The 17,240-nt window shown below is 46.8% G+C and overlaps 1 protein-coding gene across 6 annotated transcripts in view; it reads right to left on the bottom strand.

Moving 5' to 3' along the window:
* The window catches only part of BBX (BBX high mobility group box domain containing), a 140,131-nt gene extending 132,539 nt beyond the window's left edge, over positions 1-7,592 (bottom strand). For 4 of the 6 annotated variants that reach the window (XM_062596638.1, XM_062596669.1, XM_062596661.1 and 1 more), the window contains exons 1-2: positions 7,108-7,191; positions 5,315-5,387 (exon numbers count right to left, since the gene is read on the bottom strand). The gene's annotated coding sequence lies outside the window, so the exon portion shown is untranslated. Of the gene's footprint in view, positions 1-5,314; positions 5,388-7,107; positions 7,192-7,549 lie in introns of those variants that run through there. The other 2 variants (XM_062596645.1, XM_062596676.1) reach the window with 2 other exon arrangements.
* Between the last annotated feature and the right edge of the window lie 9,648 nt (positions 7,593-17,240).

Below are 17,240 nucleotides of genomic sequence, written 5' to 3'. Positions count from 1 at the left end.
AGTCTCATAAAATCCAGTTAACTTTCTTTCCTCTTACTAAAAATTGAGATTTTGTCATATTAGCCTGTTTTGTAGGCAAACATGCCCGAAGCTAGTTTATTTTCACATGCTGAATTGTCCGTGCTCAAAAGGACTTGTTTTTACATTATGCATTTATGTGCTAGAAAAGAAAAGGCAAGAACACTGGAAAGTGTCAAAACCATGCTTTTCCTCTTTGTTGATTCATCTTTTATGTAATTGAATTTATTAATATTAAAGACAATAAAACGCTGCTATCATTGTGCTAATTTTACAGTTCAGTCTACACTTGGGCACTGAGTAAAGTATGCCTTCCTCCTCAACAGAACTCCTATTCTGAATCCAAGCCGATTCATACCCTCAGCAATAAAACACTAGTAACCAGCAAATCTGAAAATCTGATAGGATGTAATATGGTCACTGACTTTAGAAATAGAAGTTCAAATGGATAAGTCACCCTTACTTATCAAAACACGGCCCAAGTGCTGAAGTTGCTGCTTGCTTGTCAATTCCATATTTCATAATGGAATTAACACTGACTTAGCATTAGATTATAAACATTAAAAGTAATTTAATTGTAAAGAACTATTTCTGATCAGTGTATATTTTAATAGCTCCCCTATGAAAAACAGTATTTTGTTTCTTAAAATTCATTCAGGGAAGTATTAAACAAACAGTGCAATATACACATTTGCTTAAATACCACAGTTAGTGGTAAAAGCTTCAAACTAGTTCTCTTGCTGCTTTAGGCCCTCCGATCTATCAGCATGACTTACTGTGAAGTTAGTGACTTCATACTATTACTGAAGATTTTCTTCTTTAAAGTAGCATTATGAAGAAAGTTGAGTACTAGCAAAAGATACCCAACCAACATAGAATTCAGTGAGACTACTCACATGTCAAGACAGGCATTTAGTAGGAAATGCTTCAGAGAAGTAGCATAAACCAAGGAAAAAGCCATAAGACTAAGGAGTCAGACATGGATTTTGTTCCATTCCCTGCTGCTGATGACCTGCTAGGCGATAGTAGGCAAACCACTTCACTGCTTTGCATCTCAGATACCTGAAACAGGGATTAAGAAAAGATGGCCCATTTTTTCCATTTTTTGAGATTTACGATTTAGGCATGGCTTATGTACTTTGCCAGACAGGACATGAGTACACAAATAAGGCAATGCCTACAACTGCTAACTATATTATTATTATTGACAGAATAAGAAGCAAAACCTCTGATAATTTTTGTTTGTTTGTTTTTAAATCAATGCAATCCAACAGCAACGCATCAATCCATTCTGAAAATTAGAATAATTATTATGCTGGTTCAGGTCTCACTCCTTCTGAGCCTATCAAGATGGGCAACACCTGTAGTAGTCTTTCTGGGAGACGCACACACATCCACTAGTAACAGGCTCAGCACATTGCAATCAGAGATTATTCACATATTACTACTGATGTTAAAAGAGAGAGAGAGAGAGAGAGAGAATCTGACCAAATAATCTTCTGATATAGAAGAAAAAACGTTTCTGAAAAAGGTATCAAAATAATAGAGAGAAAAAGCAGAAAAGCAGTGAAGATAACATGACAGAGGAAAGAAAGTTGACTTGTTTCTCCTCAAGAGGTATTTTGAAATATAGATAACTATATTATTTCAATCAACTTCTATAGACTCCTAAGTAATAAAGAAAACAAATTAAGGTTACAGGAAGCTAAAGCAGTATATATACTGTTTTAAAATAAACTAAATTCACTAAGGAAATTCATACTAATAATGTTCTCCATATGATTTAATTTGACACACACACTTCCACTGTCACAGTACTATATGCATCCCAGAAGCAGGAATGACTTTCATCTTAAAGCTGCTGTGTGATACAGGGAATATCACTAGTCTCCATCTGCAGGTGGAAACAGCCCATAAGGCTGCATTTGCAAGAGTAAACTCCAAACCTGAGAGCCTCCAGCTGACCATGGCACCTCTACAGACTTCACCGGTAGCAGCAGCGAGCCACACACGTGATGGCACAGGAAATCCAACCTGGATCCAAGCATTTAGAAGTGGCTATCGGTTTTGACTAACATCACTTGTCAGAGATCACAGAGGCAGTCTGTGGTCAAAAGGCAGTCAGGTATCAGAAACAGTTTCAGTTCAGTTCTAACTTTGACAGATAGTAACTTCTTCCATCAAGGAACGACCTCGGTATAAACAAGGAGTCCTGAACACTACACATGCCACGTACTGTCAAAACGGGCCGCATTTTCACCGTCCAGGTACCTGAATTTCCTTGTATGTTGCTATACAACCTTCACCCTGATTTACCAAAGAGCCTTACCTACAGCAGGTCTTGCCTACTTCATCTGCAGGTTTCCCCCTGCTACACGCAACGGAAGATTAACCCTCTCCAACTCATACGGTCCAAAATTCCTCTCCTCGCAGCACCCTGCTACAACCTGTGGGCCAGCAGACTGCCCTGCCCAGTGTCACATGGACCAAGTTTGAGAGATGCTGCATGCCCTCAGCCCACAGACCAACAGCAGCCATAACCTGGGAGAGTTTTAAGCTCTGAAAGTGAGCAGTCACATTAGTGAATTTAATGCAACTTGTCAAGCGCTTCAAAGCATTCACCTGCTTACAGGATCGTAAACTATGGAAGCATTAGTTTATAAACAAAGCGTATTAGGATCTTTCTGAATGAAAAGGAAACGTGCTACATATAAAATAAATGCATGATTAGCTCCGATATGTTATGCAGAAAATTGTCATTTAATATCTTTAATTATTCAAACAACTATGAAAGCAAATGGTTTCCTTCATCACCTTGAACAGGAAAATAAATATGGATAAATTCCTCTCACCATCACTCCTACACTCCTTTCCTAAATAAAACTGCTGCCGAAACCAAGGGAAGTTTTGCAAACGGTGGGTTTACAGCAAGCAGTCCCAGAGGCTCAGAAGCATTTGGGGCTAGTTTCTAAAATACTCTGACTTTACCTCAACACAAAAACCAACACAGTTTTCCAGAGTACGCAGCTGCTTGAAACTGTTCATCAGCTTGTCGTGCTCAGATGAGTAGCACTAGGCAATGACGTTTTGAGACCACAGGCTGACTTTCAAAAGATTCACTAGGCCCTTTCCTAACCAGATCAACCCCCTTTCATTTGCTGTCCTCCCCAAAGTCCACCTGGTTTTATTAACCAAGACCAGAATCCAGTTCTCCCTCTTATATGTTTCAAGCAAATTACTGAACTCCACTGGGGAACAGTTATTCTATCAAAAACTATGTAATAAAACAAGTTTTAGCTTTTACCAAAGTAAGAACTCCCAAAAGTAAATGGAAGTTTCTAGTCATGGACAAATCTAATGAGATCTCCATTCTCCCCTTAACTAGGCACATTATTTTTATTGCTTTTTCAGCTATGAGGAAAAGTATTTCTCTGCTTCCTCTAAAGCTTCCTTTATGCCCTTTTCTTCACAAGGATATTCTGCCCTTCTTTTCTTTGTAATTTGCTAATGCTATTTCAATATCAGGTAAGAACTACATTTAGCACTATGCGTAAAATTGAGGTCTGCTCCTTGTAAAGTTGTGGGAAGATTATCATCACCCCATCATTTCTAGGACTGAACTCTATCCATCCAAAAGACTTCATCATATAAAACCACATAATGACCAAAGATACTACCTGAAACAAGGTCTCCGAGTTGTCCTTACCCAATACCTTGTAATATTATTCCCCTCCCCCCAAAAAAATCTTGCTACTTAGAGCACTCTAATCTGACTCTTACCTGAAAACACAAAAAAACCGTTCAAAAAAATCAGAGAGACTGTATTCAGCTTTGAACAACAGTTTGAAGCTGATCAGCAAGCTTTTGAATTTCCCAGTCTGTGTGTTTTCGTTTTGGTAAACACTGTTACATCAATTACTCTTTGCAAAACAAGATCCTTGTCAGTAATGTTATAAAACTGAGAGTAATATTCTCCTATGCAACTAGTCTGTCAAAGAATTTTGGTAATTTAAATTTGGTGTTTATAGCCTCATCTCAGACCTACACACTACCTCACTCCACATAAATTCTGAAAAAAAATGAAATTTGAGTGTAATTCTGCAGGAACTGGCCAGGAAAAAAAAAAAAAAAAAAAAAAAAAAAGTAGAATCCCCCCTTCAAGCCATCTCCTCCACAGCGGTTATCCCAGCCTTAAGGCTAGTTCTGTGGTCATAATATCACATAAGAACAGCTGCTCCCAACAGCCCCCTGCAAGATGGCCTGTTCAGGACCATCACTTATCCTATGTCTGCTACACACTGACTGGAAAAGGTCAAGACTATGTTATTAATCATGAACATTTATGAGCACTAAGCTTGCTCCAAATACATGTCTTGTCTTGTTTTTAATTACATATACAGTATTTCCACATATAAAAAAAAATTACCTGCCTCTTTACCATTTCAGGGCCAAACTCAGTTCAGTGCCACCAGAAGCAACTGTACAAAAAACACTCCAAAGGCCACTTACTTCATGCCAATATGAAACCTGACTCCACAAATTTACAAACTCTCCTTGAAATTACCACTTCTACTTCAGTTTAAAAGGTGTCAAACGCTTCAGGAGGTGTCAAAACTTTTCCATAGCATACACATTAAAAAAAAAGTTTGTATACCTGAAAGCTCTATGGAAATACTAGTAAATCAGTAGCTAAGATTTGTCTTTCAAATTGATAGGTACCTACATTAATCAATGCCAAGAGGAAAAACAGTAACACAGAAAGAACATGGATGGAATTCTAATTAATTCTCAGTTTATGCGTTACAACTGAACTAACTCCTGTTGCTGTAGTACTACAGTTCTTCTGAACTTTTCACTGATTCTTGACCTCTGGAGATTTATGAATAATTATCCTAATTGTTTCTATTATTTCCTACCACTATAACGAGCCCTGAATTTTAAAGGTCTTTACATTCTTACTAAGTTTTTGACCTAGCATCTTGTGCTCTGAACTCAGGGTTAGAACTTTTAGCCCTGATTCAACTTACTATTTTTACAAATCAAGGCTTAAAAAACAAAAACAAACAAAAAAAGAGAATCTGAATATTCACAGCCTTTTAATTCTCAGGTTATTAAGACCCACCCCTACACACAAACTTTGTAATCTAACAGTTGCTACGAGTGCCCAGAGAAGACATGTTTCCCGAGGTGCTAAAACTCAAACAAGCATCTTCCATGTGAAAAGGGCAGCAAGAGAAGCGCTATCTTGTTAATGACAACAAAACTCTTTTTCTGTGTGTACAGTTTACATACTTACCCAGGAAGGCAAAGGGAAATTACAGACAGACGAAGACGAAGCTGTCTCAAAGCCTTTGTCATGTGATAGTGACCTATAAAGTATCAAATAAAGGCACATCATCAGCACACCATGATTTTACAATATTGCAACTCACCGCAATGCCAACAAGAGGAGTGATCCCAAAACTTGAAACTTGCTTGCTCCTCACCCCCTCACCCCGCCCCACTCCACACTCAGCTCCCATTAAATCCAGACCACAGCGGCAGGAAACCTTCAGGAGCAAACAAAAGCTGCACCGTGTGTCTTTAAAGGGCAGCAGGACTGGGCAAATGGAACAAATCATCTGAGTGTGCATCAGCAGGGTGGGTTATTTTTCCCTCTCGCTCACACAGATACGTATTTATGCACACACACACATATGCATGGATACACGTATTTGTATGTACGTACACGTACAGATGCATGTTTATACATAGAGCAAGGGAGAAGCGTGCAGGGATTACCGAGCTGAAAGGCAGAAAGTTGTCGGCAATCGGCACACACACGCAAACAAAATAAACCCCCGGCAACTTGCACAAGTGAGCGACCAAGCCCCGGGCGTGGATGCACGCACCACGGCGAAATTAACAGCAGCAGCAGCAGCAGCGCGCCGGGCTGCAGGTATGCTGGACGGACAGACAGACAGATGCACGGACACCGAGGGAGCCGGGGCGGGGGGGGCCTGCGGCGTTGCAGCGCGGCCCCAGGTAACGCCGCGGGGCTCCCCCCACGCCACGCCACCCCCCGCGTGCCACCCGGCGCCGCGCGTGGGGCGCCGCCACCGCCCTGGTGAGCGGGGTGCAAAGCAAAGGTATCACATACGGAGAGAAAGGCCCGGCTGACCCAGGGTTTTCCCGTTTCGGGGGTGGGGTGGGGTGGGGGTGGGGGGCGGCTTTTTTTGTTGTTGTTGTTGTTGCTGTTGTTGTTGTTGTTTCCCCACCGCCACCGCCACACACCCTTCGGTCACCATCAAGTTTGCATCTTAGTTACAAAATGTCGATCTTAAAGGCTGACAAGACACAGGGAAGGGGGGGGGGGAAGAAAGAGAGAGAGGAGAGAGAGAAGAGAGAGTGAGAGAGAGAAGAGAGAGAGAGAAGAGAGTCCATCTTGCTTTGAGGGGGGAGGAGAGCAGCAGTAACGCCGCGCACACGTCTCCTCACCCTCCCGGGGCCACAACTCCGCACAGCACCTTGGCGCCCGGCGCGGACAGGGGGCGCGGGGGGAGCCGCGCTCGGCTCGGCTCGGCACGGCACGGCACGGCTCGATCAGGGCCGGCGCAAAAACACCTCCCCGCTGCTCCCTTCCTCCTCGCCGCGGGCCCGGGCGATGATCCCGCGGGTGCCGCCGCCGGTGGGGAGAAGCCACATGGAGCCCGGCCCGCTGCCCCGGCCCCTCGGACGTGTCGCCGGCAGGACGGGCAATGGTTTCGGGGCCCCGGCGGCCGCCGCCGGCCCCGGCCTGCCGCCCGCACTCACCTCCCCCCTAAAAAAAAACTTTTGCAGCCGCGGCCTTCCCCCTCCGCCTCCCCCAAAACACACACACAAACCGCCCTGAAAACCGGGATCCGCCACCCGGGAGCACCGGGCATTTCCTCCTCCCAATCCCCCCTGCGCTCCTGCTTTTTCCCCACTGAAAAGGAAAGCAAAAAAAAAAAAAAAAAAAAAAAAAAGCGAAAAAAAAGAAAGAAACCACCCGGCTCCTCGGTGCCTGGCTGCCCTCGGCCGCCGCGCCGTACATGTTGTCTCAGCTTCTTTCGCATCGCTTCATTTTACCTTCCTCATTCAGCGGCGGCGGCGGCGGGTCGTTAGCGATATTCCTAACCCAAACCTGCTGCCGTGCGGCTCCCCGCGATTAACCGTATTCCCCTCCCTTCCTCTGCCTCCCCTTCCTCCTCCTCCTCGCAAACCTACGCTGGCTCGGCTCTCCTCACAGCCATGCAAGTTTCATACATTGCAAATAAACCCGAGAGGAGGAAGAGCGAGGCGAAGCGGCTGCCGGGGGGGGGGGGGGGGGGGAGGACGATGAGGAGGAGGAGGAGGAGGGAGGAGGGCTGGTTTCTGTAATTCACCAGCGACCCGAGCAGCTCGCCGCGGCACTTGAACCGCCGCCCGGCCCCCGGCGGCGCCCGCCGCCCCCCCCGGGCCGCCGGCCCCCCGCCCGGGGCGGCCCCCGCCAAGTTTTCTGTCATCGCGACCCCCCAATGTCACGACTCACCTTCGCAAACGGGACTTTAAACGGCCGAGGCCTGGCCCTGCCTCTCCCCCCCCCCCCCCCTCCTCCACACACACACACCCCGCCGCGCTCGCTCGCTCGCTCTCTCCGCCTTAAACTTACCCGCACGACACGATCCCACCGCCGCGCAACACCCCCCCCCCCTCCCCACACACGCACGCACGCACCGGCCCCACGGCACCGGCGGCTACCGGAAAGCGCAGCCCCACACCCCGGGGCCGCCCGCCGCGGCCCCGCCGCCGCCGCCGTTGTTGTCGGGGCCGCCGCCGCCGCCCGGCCCGGCCGCCCCCATTTCCCTCCTTCCTCGACCCCCGCCGCGGGTGGGTGTCTGGGGTGGTGTGGGGGGGGAAGGGGGGCAGAGCCGGGACCCACGGGCGCGCCGTCCCCGCGCCGGATGAAGTTTCGTTTCTGCTCCTGCCGCCGCCGCCGCCCCCCTGTCAAGCCCCCGCCGCCCGCCCGGGGCGAGTCCCCGCCGCTTCCCCCCTTCCGCTGCCCGCCGGCGCCTGCTGCCCCTGCCTCCCCGCCGTGCCGAGAGGAGCCTGGTTTCCAGCGCAGCCTGGCACCGGCTGGCCTACCCCTGCCTCGGCGGCTCCTCTCCCTCGCTCTCTTTCCCTTTTTATTTTTTCTCCTCTTCTTTCCTTTTTTTTTTTTTTTTTTTTTTTTAAATGCACCGCACCGCATCGCGATTCCCCGCCCGCCCCCACCACCACCCCGCGGCTCCTGCCTTTTCGGCGGCGCAGACCCACCCGACCCAAAGTTTTACGTGCAGGCTGCGCTGCAAGGCAGGCGGGCGGGCAGACAGCAAAAGTGACTGGGGACCGCGGCGGCAGGACGCGGCTGCGGCCGCCGCCGCTCCGCCGGCCGCGGGGACGCGCGAAGCTCCCGGGGGGCTGCCCCGCCGCGGAGGGGAAAGTGCGGGGCGCGGGCACCGCTGCGCCGCCCGCCCGGTGAGGCGGCGGCGGCGCCGGGCGCACTCACCTCGGCGGGGCCGGCGGGCGGCGGGGGCGGCGCGGGGCCGGAGCGCGGAGCGGCGGCGGCGGCCGAGCCCTGCGCCTGGGCGCCCGCGGAACGCGGCTCCGCGCAGAGCCATGCAACCCGGGCAGCGCCACAACACTCCCCGCCATATAAGGCGGCCCGCCATTGGCTGCGGCGCTGAGCGACGGCGCCGCCAGCCATTCAGCGGCGCCGTTACACCCGCGGCCCGCCGGGCAGCCCCTGCCGCACGCACTCACACAAAGATCGTCGCGCTGCTCCTCGCAGCCTGGCGGCGGCAGCGCCGGCGCGGGGCAGGTAGCGGGGCCGCCGGTTGCCGGCACCCCGCCGCGTCCCGACCCGACCTGCCGCCCGCCGGCAGGGCGGCGAGAGAGCAAACTGTGCCGGCCCTGGGCAGCGCCGCGGGGCAACGGCCGCGGGGGTGCCCGGCGGCGGGCACGGCGCGGCGCGGCGCGGCCCTGCCCAGCGCCGCCCAACGGCTGCCGGCCGCCGGCGCTGCCCGCTGTCACTTGGTTTATTTTTTTCCAGTGGGGATGATTTAACTCAGGGGCCGCAGCCGCGGCGAGCGGAGAAGTTCGGGCGGGCGACAGCGCATCCCGGCAGGCAGCTCCGAGCCGAGCCGAGCCGAGGCGAGCCGAGCCGAGGCGGCGGGGAAACGCGGCAGGACGCTGCGCCGCGCCGCGCGGACGTCGGCGCCCGCCGCGCGCTGAAATCGCCCAGCACCAGCGTGTCGGGGCGGGCAGAGCACCGGCAGCGTGGGGCCGGCAACTTGTGGGTGCGCCGCCGTATTAGAAAAGGCCCCAAATTAATAACAACAACCACAGCAGCAGCACTAATACCAACTGAAGTGTGCTCGCTTCTTTCTACAAGCGTGTGCTTGTGCTTTTTTGCATATCCAGCAGCCCAAGGATCCCGTGGAAGTTTGTTCACTGCCCTGAGCCTTTCTCCGCTACATTATGACCGATTTCAGCGTCGCCCCGCTGCTCGGCTACTCTTACGCATTCTTTATTTTTTGCTTTACAGCTTAATCACGTGGAAAAATATTTTTACGTTTGAATAAAATACGAGCTAATTTTAAAAAGATAAATTATGCCCATGCTTCTGAGAAAAGTCTTTCTAAATTGACCTGTGCTTTTGGGGGGAGAGGAGGGCAGAGGGGATGTGAGAAAAAGTATTCTAGAGGGATGGAAACATTGCTATCTTGCTGTTGTAGGCAAGGGTCACAGGTGGATTAGTCAGGCACTGACTATACATACGACATACTATAAATATACTAGCTTAAGTATATTTTGAAATGAGTGTGTTCTACCTAATCTTTTCGTTTTCAGTGTTCAGAAAGTAAAGAGGTGACCATCCATCCTCTAGAAGTCAGGTGCATATCAGGTGTCCCAGGTGGGGACATCGAACAAGTGAAAGCACACACAGTCATTAATCACATTTGGAAAAGTGGGCCTAATTCTTAGACCAAAGTTGTTCCTATCATTTGTAGACTGTGAAGTTCTTTGCAGTTGTAGGTAAGCACCCTCTTTTCCTTTGCAGTATGTGTAAGTGGTGCAGTTGCCAGGAAGGCTAACAGGCCTGAGCCAAATTGTTTAACTTCTTTGCTACAGCTGCTTACCTCTCAGTGCCAGTCCCTTGTTTCTTGGATTCCTTTACTCCTGCTAATCGTATACTATGGCGCCTTTCACACCTCTCCATTGCCAGCTAAAATCCCATCAAAGCAAGTAATTACTGAACGATACAGCTGATGTGGATGTTCAGTAGTATACGTGGATTTCATGTTAAAGGATGCTTCACTTTCTTTTTGACAGGATTCTGTATTACAATTGATGCCCTTACTAGCCATTTCAGCAAAGCAGTCAAGCTAGGGACACCTTGCATGTAATGTAGTTGTTTACAGCTATACAAAATGGATATACAGTGCTACTAGTTAGAAAAATCATGTTTTGTGCCCTGCTTTGTGCAGTTACAAATGGCTTCATGAGTTGCAAGGCAGCCACCTAATAGGCCTGGAGAGGCAGAAGCATTTTGTCACCTTTTAAGTGAGATGAGTAAGCTGAGGTGCACTGGTACGGTCAGAAAATAAAAGGCTTGAGTTTCCACTGCCTTTGGTTTACTGTGTCCATAGGGAAAGAGAGGACTGTAATTTTGGGGGGCTATCAATCTAGGACCTTCTAAAAGCACTGAAGGGGAGAGGGGAAGGATAGGAGAATACTAAATATTGTTCTTTTCCATTTCTCTCTGTATTATTTTAAGCAAATTAATCTCTGCATGCCCATTTGGAGATATTTCTGGCATCAGTCAGTCACTGTTACCAAGAGTTATAAGGTGCTTGCAGAAGTCTGTGAGGAGCTTTTCGAGGGACAGCAAGTGCCAAAAGTTTTGAATTTGCTTGCTCGTTACTAATTGTTTTAAAACTCCACATAAGTTGCCTTTGCAGCTGTTTCTGCAGAAACTTAGGTTGTTAGATGACCCTTTGCTGGCACTTTTGTGCAACTGGCGTTTGTTTTTCAAAGAGTGATGCCTGAGCCCCGCACTCTGGTCTGCTTGCCGGGGCTCCTGCATACAGCCAGAGCCCAGTGGAAGTTGATGCAGTTCTGCACAGATAAAGCAGTCCGCTCAGATTCGCATGCAGCAGGGTTTGGGGCTTAGAGGTTGTACAAAAACCATGTGACATTTTTTTGAGTTCATTTGGATCTGCCTGATTTGCGCTCAATTGACATTGGAGTATCTCCCTCCCAGCTGCATGTCCCCTCTAATTAATCCATGGCACAACATAAAAAACATCAGTAAACAAATGTCTGTGCTCCGTCAAAAGAGAAAAATGTTACCTCCCTTTGTGTTGTTATTTAACAATAACGGGAAAAATAATAACAGTGATAATCAGGGTTGGTTCTTTTCCCTTCCCGTGGGGCCTGCTGTGGAGCTCCCTAACATTGAGGTGCCCTGATTTTGGGACCTTTTTAGCTGCCTCTCTCCTTGCTCCACGCACAGCCAAAGCTACCTGCTGTCTGTGGAGCAGAGGTGATCAGCGGTAGTTCTTCCAGGCGGAGAGAGACATGTGCTTCCATGGCTGTTTGCAGTGCATTCAGATAATAAAAAGGGAGCCTGGACTAGCCAGCTGCAGCCTCAGCCTGCAGGCCCCGGATCCCTTTGAGCTGCTACCATGGCTGACTACAAGTGACGGTTGTCATGTGAGCAGGGAAGGAAGGCCATAAGGCAACTCTGGGAGCATATGCTTTATCTGCGCTAAGCTTTGCACGCAGCCCGGGGAGAAGTGTGGGGAAGGAAGGGGGTGAGGCAGATGCAGCCTCATGGAGCCTGTCCCACCTCTGCTGCTTTCTTTCCTGTGGCTTGTGCCTACCCGCAGTCCAGGGAGGAGTGTGGCATCCTTCAAGTGAAAAAACACCGGAACAGGACAACGCTTTAGCGGGCCTATTCCTCCCCCCCCCCCCCCCCCCCAGTGCGCTTGTATAACGTGGTAATGTTAAGAGCAATTTGTGTGCGAGCACTGAAGGGAGGAGGCATTTTATCTGAACTAAAGCTGCAGAATATCCACTTCAGATAAGGGAAAAAAGCCACAGGATCCATGCAGAATAGCCATTCTTCAAGGACCACCCTTTTAGGAAGTTACTGTTCCCATCTCAGCCCCTTTTGGGAACACTTTCCATTTCTTGAGAACTCCACAAAAGTTTGTGGCAGTAGAAGAGAGCGCCAACTCATTCTACCGATTCCTCTGCATGAGGGCACAGTCGAACACGATGGCTGTACCTCTTCATTCCTAATCCTTACTCCTACTATTTCACAATATTAAAATAAGTAGGTTATTCTCTTCTTTGCAATTTTTACATGCTGCTTCTGAGCAGCCTGTGCCTCTGCACCAATTTCCCACAGTCTGTTCACTGGTAACTCTGTTTCTTCATTGCTCGCACCTCTTTTTGCTGGTAGAGCATTAACAGCATCAACCCTCCAACAAAACCAGCTCCCAGGAGTGTTAGATCCTACAAATAGTCTCTAACCTGAGTAGCTAGCAGTTTGAGGTGACAAGCTAGACAAGAGAGTAGGAAGGGGGACGGACAGGTGAATTGACTTGCCCGTAGTCCCACGATGTGGCAGCAGCCAAATCAGGAATCAGTTCTGGGCTTTAACCTTCAGCTCATTGCTTCGTATACCTTGTTCTTTTTCTCTCTGTGTTGCTCCAGGATTTTTCTTCCCTAGTGCCTCCCTCTCTCAAAGGCGCATTACACCTTGATGAGCTCTCTACCACTGCTCCTTCTTTCAGAAGAACTGAATAATAAGTTGAATTAGCCACAGCATTCAGATACAGCCGAGCCTGTTGCCTCTGTAAAGATTGCTTCTGATTCTCCAAGCCATTGAAGTACACATTCAACTAATACATGTTAACTGCTTACCATACTAGCATATGTGAAACCTGCAATGTCTGCAGTAACGAGCAAGTGTCAGCGCAGCCCTCAACTCAGTAGCTTTTCCCTGTCATCGTACAAGGTTGCTGCCAGTATGTCAAAAGAAATACACAAATCAGGCCAGACCTATTTCCTGGATGTTATAGGGCCTCTTGAGCTAGTCGAGTACAAGCAAATTGGTTTCCACAGCCAGTAGCACATGTGAGAGCAAAGGGCTGGTCCTGCACACCCACTTACTCCAGATTCCTTCAAACTTATGGCCCAGGCCCTGGAGCATCTAGGCCAAAGGGTAGTAGCCTTCCCTCAGCCCCACACTTCTGAATTGTACAGTGACCACTTGCTCTGTCCCATAAACCACAGCAATATTTAACTGCTTTGAGCATAAAATGTAATAAGAACTTTTTTTTCCCCCAGCTTTAGGTTATTTGACCCTTCATGCTTCCATCATGCTTCAGTGCTATTGAGTAGGTTTTTCACTCCTCCACCCCAAGACCTCTTTCCCTATCTCTGTTTCTGGTGTTATTCAAACACTTATTTGTCAGCTTCTTTGCTTTCCCTTTCCTATACATATTTGTGATTCTTATAGAAAATACGACTCAGTTCTAATTTCTTTCTTCGTCCTTCAATTTACCACCAGAGCCTTCAGAACTACCTCACAGATATATGTTTTTTCTCTGTAGAAGAACAAAACTGGATGCATCTTGAGGCCTTCCAGGAACCACCCCCCCCCCCCCAAAAAAAAAAAAAAAGGAAGAAAAAAAGGAAGAAGCTGAGATGAAAACAATTCACATCTTGGACTAGTGCAACCCGCTATAAATATTCTTGCAGGAGCAAGGCTATTCACTGCTTCAGTGCATCCAGGTGAGAGGCCTCACGAGAGGAAATTAAATCAGCACATTGCATTGTTTCTGTCCCACTGGGTTAAAATGGAGAAGAAGATGAAACTTTAGAACTTTCTTCTACTCCTCTCTGCTTTGACATGAGAAGTGTTGGCAGACCAGTCTGTATGAACGAGACCTTTTAAAAATGTAATATTCCAGCATGCCCTCTTAATGGGGCTTTCCCCTGAAGTCAGCAGGTTCTCACAGCTTTCTCCCATGCTGGTGCTGTAGCAAGCAAAATATTTTACTCCATAGCACAGGCAAATCCCATACTGGAGTCTGTCTGCCAACCCTGCTTGTTCTAGTCCTCGAACACCTATCGTGGGTGGGTATTTCCCTCATTCTGACTGTTTACAGCTCTAGTCAATGCACTTGTTTGTGCTGAAATCTCAGCATCACTAAAAGGTAGCAGCTCTCCCTCACTAGTATGTTCTCTGTCGTATCTAGTCTAAAACAATAGATAATTTTGTAAAATTTAAGCAGTTGAGCTGGCCAATATTTTAAGCCTAAACTTTAGCAGCAACAATTTGATTTGACAATATTGAGACTTTTTTTCAAAAAAAATTATTTTGACTATTACTAGGCTTGGGAATTACATTTCTGTATGGCAAAGGGAGGTATAAGTACTAGTATTTGCGTGCAGAGGCTGAAATGTTTAAGCACTTTCTAAATTAAACATTTCCTTTGTTCAATTAAAAAAAAAAATCCTTAGAATGCTCAATTTTTAGTGCACTTTCCTGGCCTCCAATACAACTGCTTGTTTCAGCATAAGTTTCTGAAAAATAATCTTTGTGATTTGTTGCCCCAGTGCTTTTGAGCTTCTAGCAATTTGAAAAATTGGTGGTTTGTACAGTCCTGTCTGCATTTCTTCAAATGAAAGTTATGGAAAGGCATGCATAGATCTTAGGTGAGATTTATGGTCTGTGATGAACTGGGTATTCATAAAGAAATCTTAAATCTGTGACTGTTGGAGTTTTACCTAGATGAACTCAGGTTGTGCGTGCTCAGCAGCACTCAGATTATGTTAATAAGTGTTCCCCCTTCATTCTTAAATAATCCAGGCTGTCTTGTTGCTTCCACTCTACTTTTTCTGCCAATATAAAAATATTATTTTAGAAAATAATAGAGCACCTTATGTCACAAGTGGAGGTCTCAGTCCAAGGGTGGTTTATATATGCTCTTATTGGCTTTGAGGGAGCTCTTCACCCCCTTCCCCGCTGAGGTTCAGGATTGGCATGGTCTTACTTCTTCCACAAAGATCTACCTGGAACAAGCAGACTGTATGGCTTCAAAGGTTTGTCCCTTCTCCATCTTCCTGTGAAGCTGGAGCTTTGTGTTAAGACACTTTTCTTGATCCAAGGCTTTGCAATCAGAGTGTATGAAAAGCAGTGCCAGAGCTCTCCTTGACTGCAGTGGGATATCCCCCTGCCATCATTAGTTTATAAGTACTTCTTAGGATCTCTTATTTTGCAGTACTGATGGTAACCGTGAGATGGAAGGCCTACACTCAGATTTCTCAGATAATAAGTGCTTCATCCTAAATTTTTGTTACTGGAAAGAATTGAGAGAATTGGTTGATATAAACATATTTGCCTTTAAATAAGCTTTTAACTTTAATGCATATATATAATATATATATGTTTAATAAATAAAGCTTTTAATATTAGGATAATTTTTATTTATTCATTCTTCATTGTGCTTCTGAGTGGACATGCAATGTACCAAAAGGCAAACAAAAAATTGACCCTCTCTGACATAGCTATGTGAAAGCCTATCTCCATATATTTCAGTAACAAAAAAATACTAGTGGTATCAATATTTTAGTGGTACTAAGCCCTTTTTATCGCAGGATGAAACATTGTATATGATTTTTGCTAGTGTGGGCGGAGCTAATTTTTCCTCCAGGACAAATCCTCCCAATCCATCAATTACATCTGATGGAAATCTCTTTAAAAGTCTGAGTAATTACACTTGGGCACAGAGCAGAGTGGGATATGGAAGTTCACATAGCAAGTCGGTTCCAGAGCAGGGAAAACACCCTCACTCACTTAACTCCTGTTTTCTGCATGAGATACCCATTGCATTAAATACGGATTATAAAAGCAGATGAGGAAGCAGGCCCTCATCCAGCCCTTGTGAGTATATGGAGACAGCTGCAGAACTTGGCATTAAGGATTTTTGGGAACATCTGGCTGGTTCCATGGTGGAACAGGGAGTAAACTGAGTACCTCAAGCAGCTAAGGTCCCACATCTTAATGATAGGCATTTATACCTTCAACTACAATTCAGAACTATATATATGTACATATATATATGTATGTGTGTGTGTATGAATGTGAATGTATATATATGTATGTATATATATGCATATGTATGTGTATGTGTACGTATATATGCATAGATAGATAGATATGGCAATAACAACTTCAGTAACAGTTAACACTGGTAACATTGTGCATATATATATGCTGGTCTTTCTACAGAAAATTTCTGACACAAAGGGCTTGTTGCAGTCTTGCAAAGGGATTCAACATTGGCTTTAGTGGGCCATGAAGGGGCTTAAAGGTTTCAATAAGCCCTTGCAGGCTTGAGTCACTGGAAAGATAGAGAGAAGGTGAGTGTGCTGCTTTCCCTAAGCCTCATGCTGCTTCAGTAGTGAGTCGGGTTCGTTATTGGAGACCAGTTCCACACCTCACCACACTTCCAAGTGGTAAGAAAGTAGGTATTATTATGTCTGTTTTACAAGTAGAAAACCAAAGCACAAAGAGAAGCAATGGCTTTTCCCAAGCTACGTTGGAAGATGGTGGTCAAACAGAAGATTCAACTGCATTTTCCTCGGTCTTAAGTTATAGACATGAACCCTGAACCATCCCTATATTCTGTGGGCAGCCTGTGAACCAGCTCATGGATCTGCCAAAGCTGGTCATCATGACAGAATGAGTTCTGGTTTTTTTATGTTTACATGGCTTTGATTTTCTAGCCTATTTTTTGTTGTCATCATTTACTTGAATCCATACTCAAATTGGCATTCATTCTTGTGTGTTCACACTCTTGGTTAGGTCCTGTACCAGTTTAACTCCTGAGTCAACTGGAAGCAATTGAAAACAACTGTTTAGAATGTGCATTTAATGTATTCTGTGCATGCATTAGTTCATGAATAATCATGAAATAACTGACTCATCAAAATAAGTGTAGTGCTCTCCCTGTCTGCCCTTACAAATCAATACCAAAAGTTAGCAATGCTATGGGAACCCATTCTAACAAGGATCCTGTACGAAACCCTATCAGAGTTAGTGGGAGGGATCACATTCATGTAAATCAGCTTGAGGTCATTCTGCGACTTCTGCTATTCTGGTGGAATTACTGTAATTTAGA

The sequence above is a fragment of the Rhea pennata genome, chromosome 1 (assembly GCF_028389875.1).
Source record: "Rhea pennata isolate bPtePen1 chromosome 1, bPtePen1.pri, whole genome shotgun sequence".
Taxonomy (NCBI): domain Eukaryota; kingdom Metazoa; phylum Chordata; class Aves; order Rheiformes; family Rheidae; genus Rhea; species Rhea pennata.
Note: the sequence above shows the minus strand (reverse complement) of the source record. Positions and strands in the feature narration are given on the sequence as shown.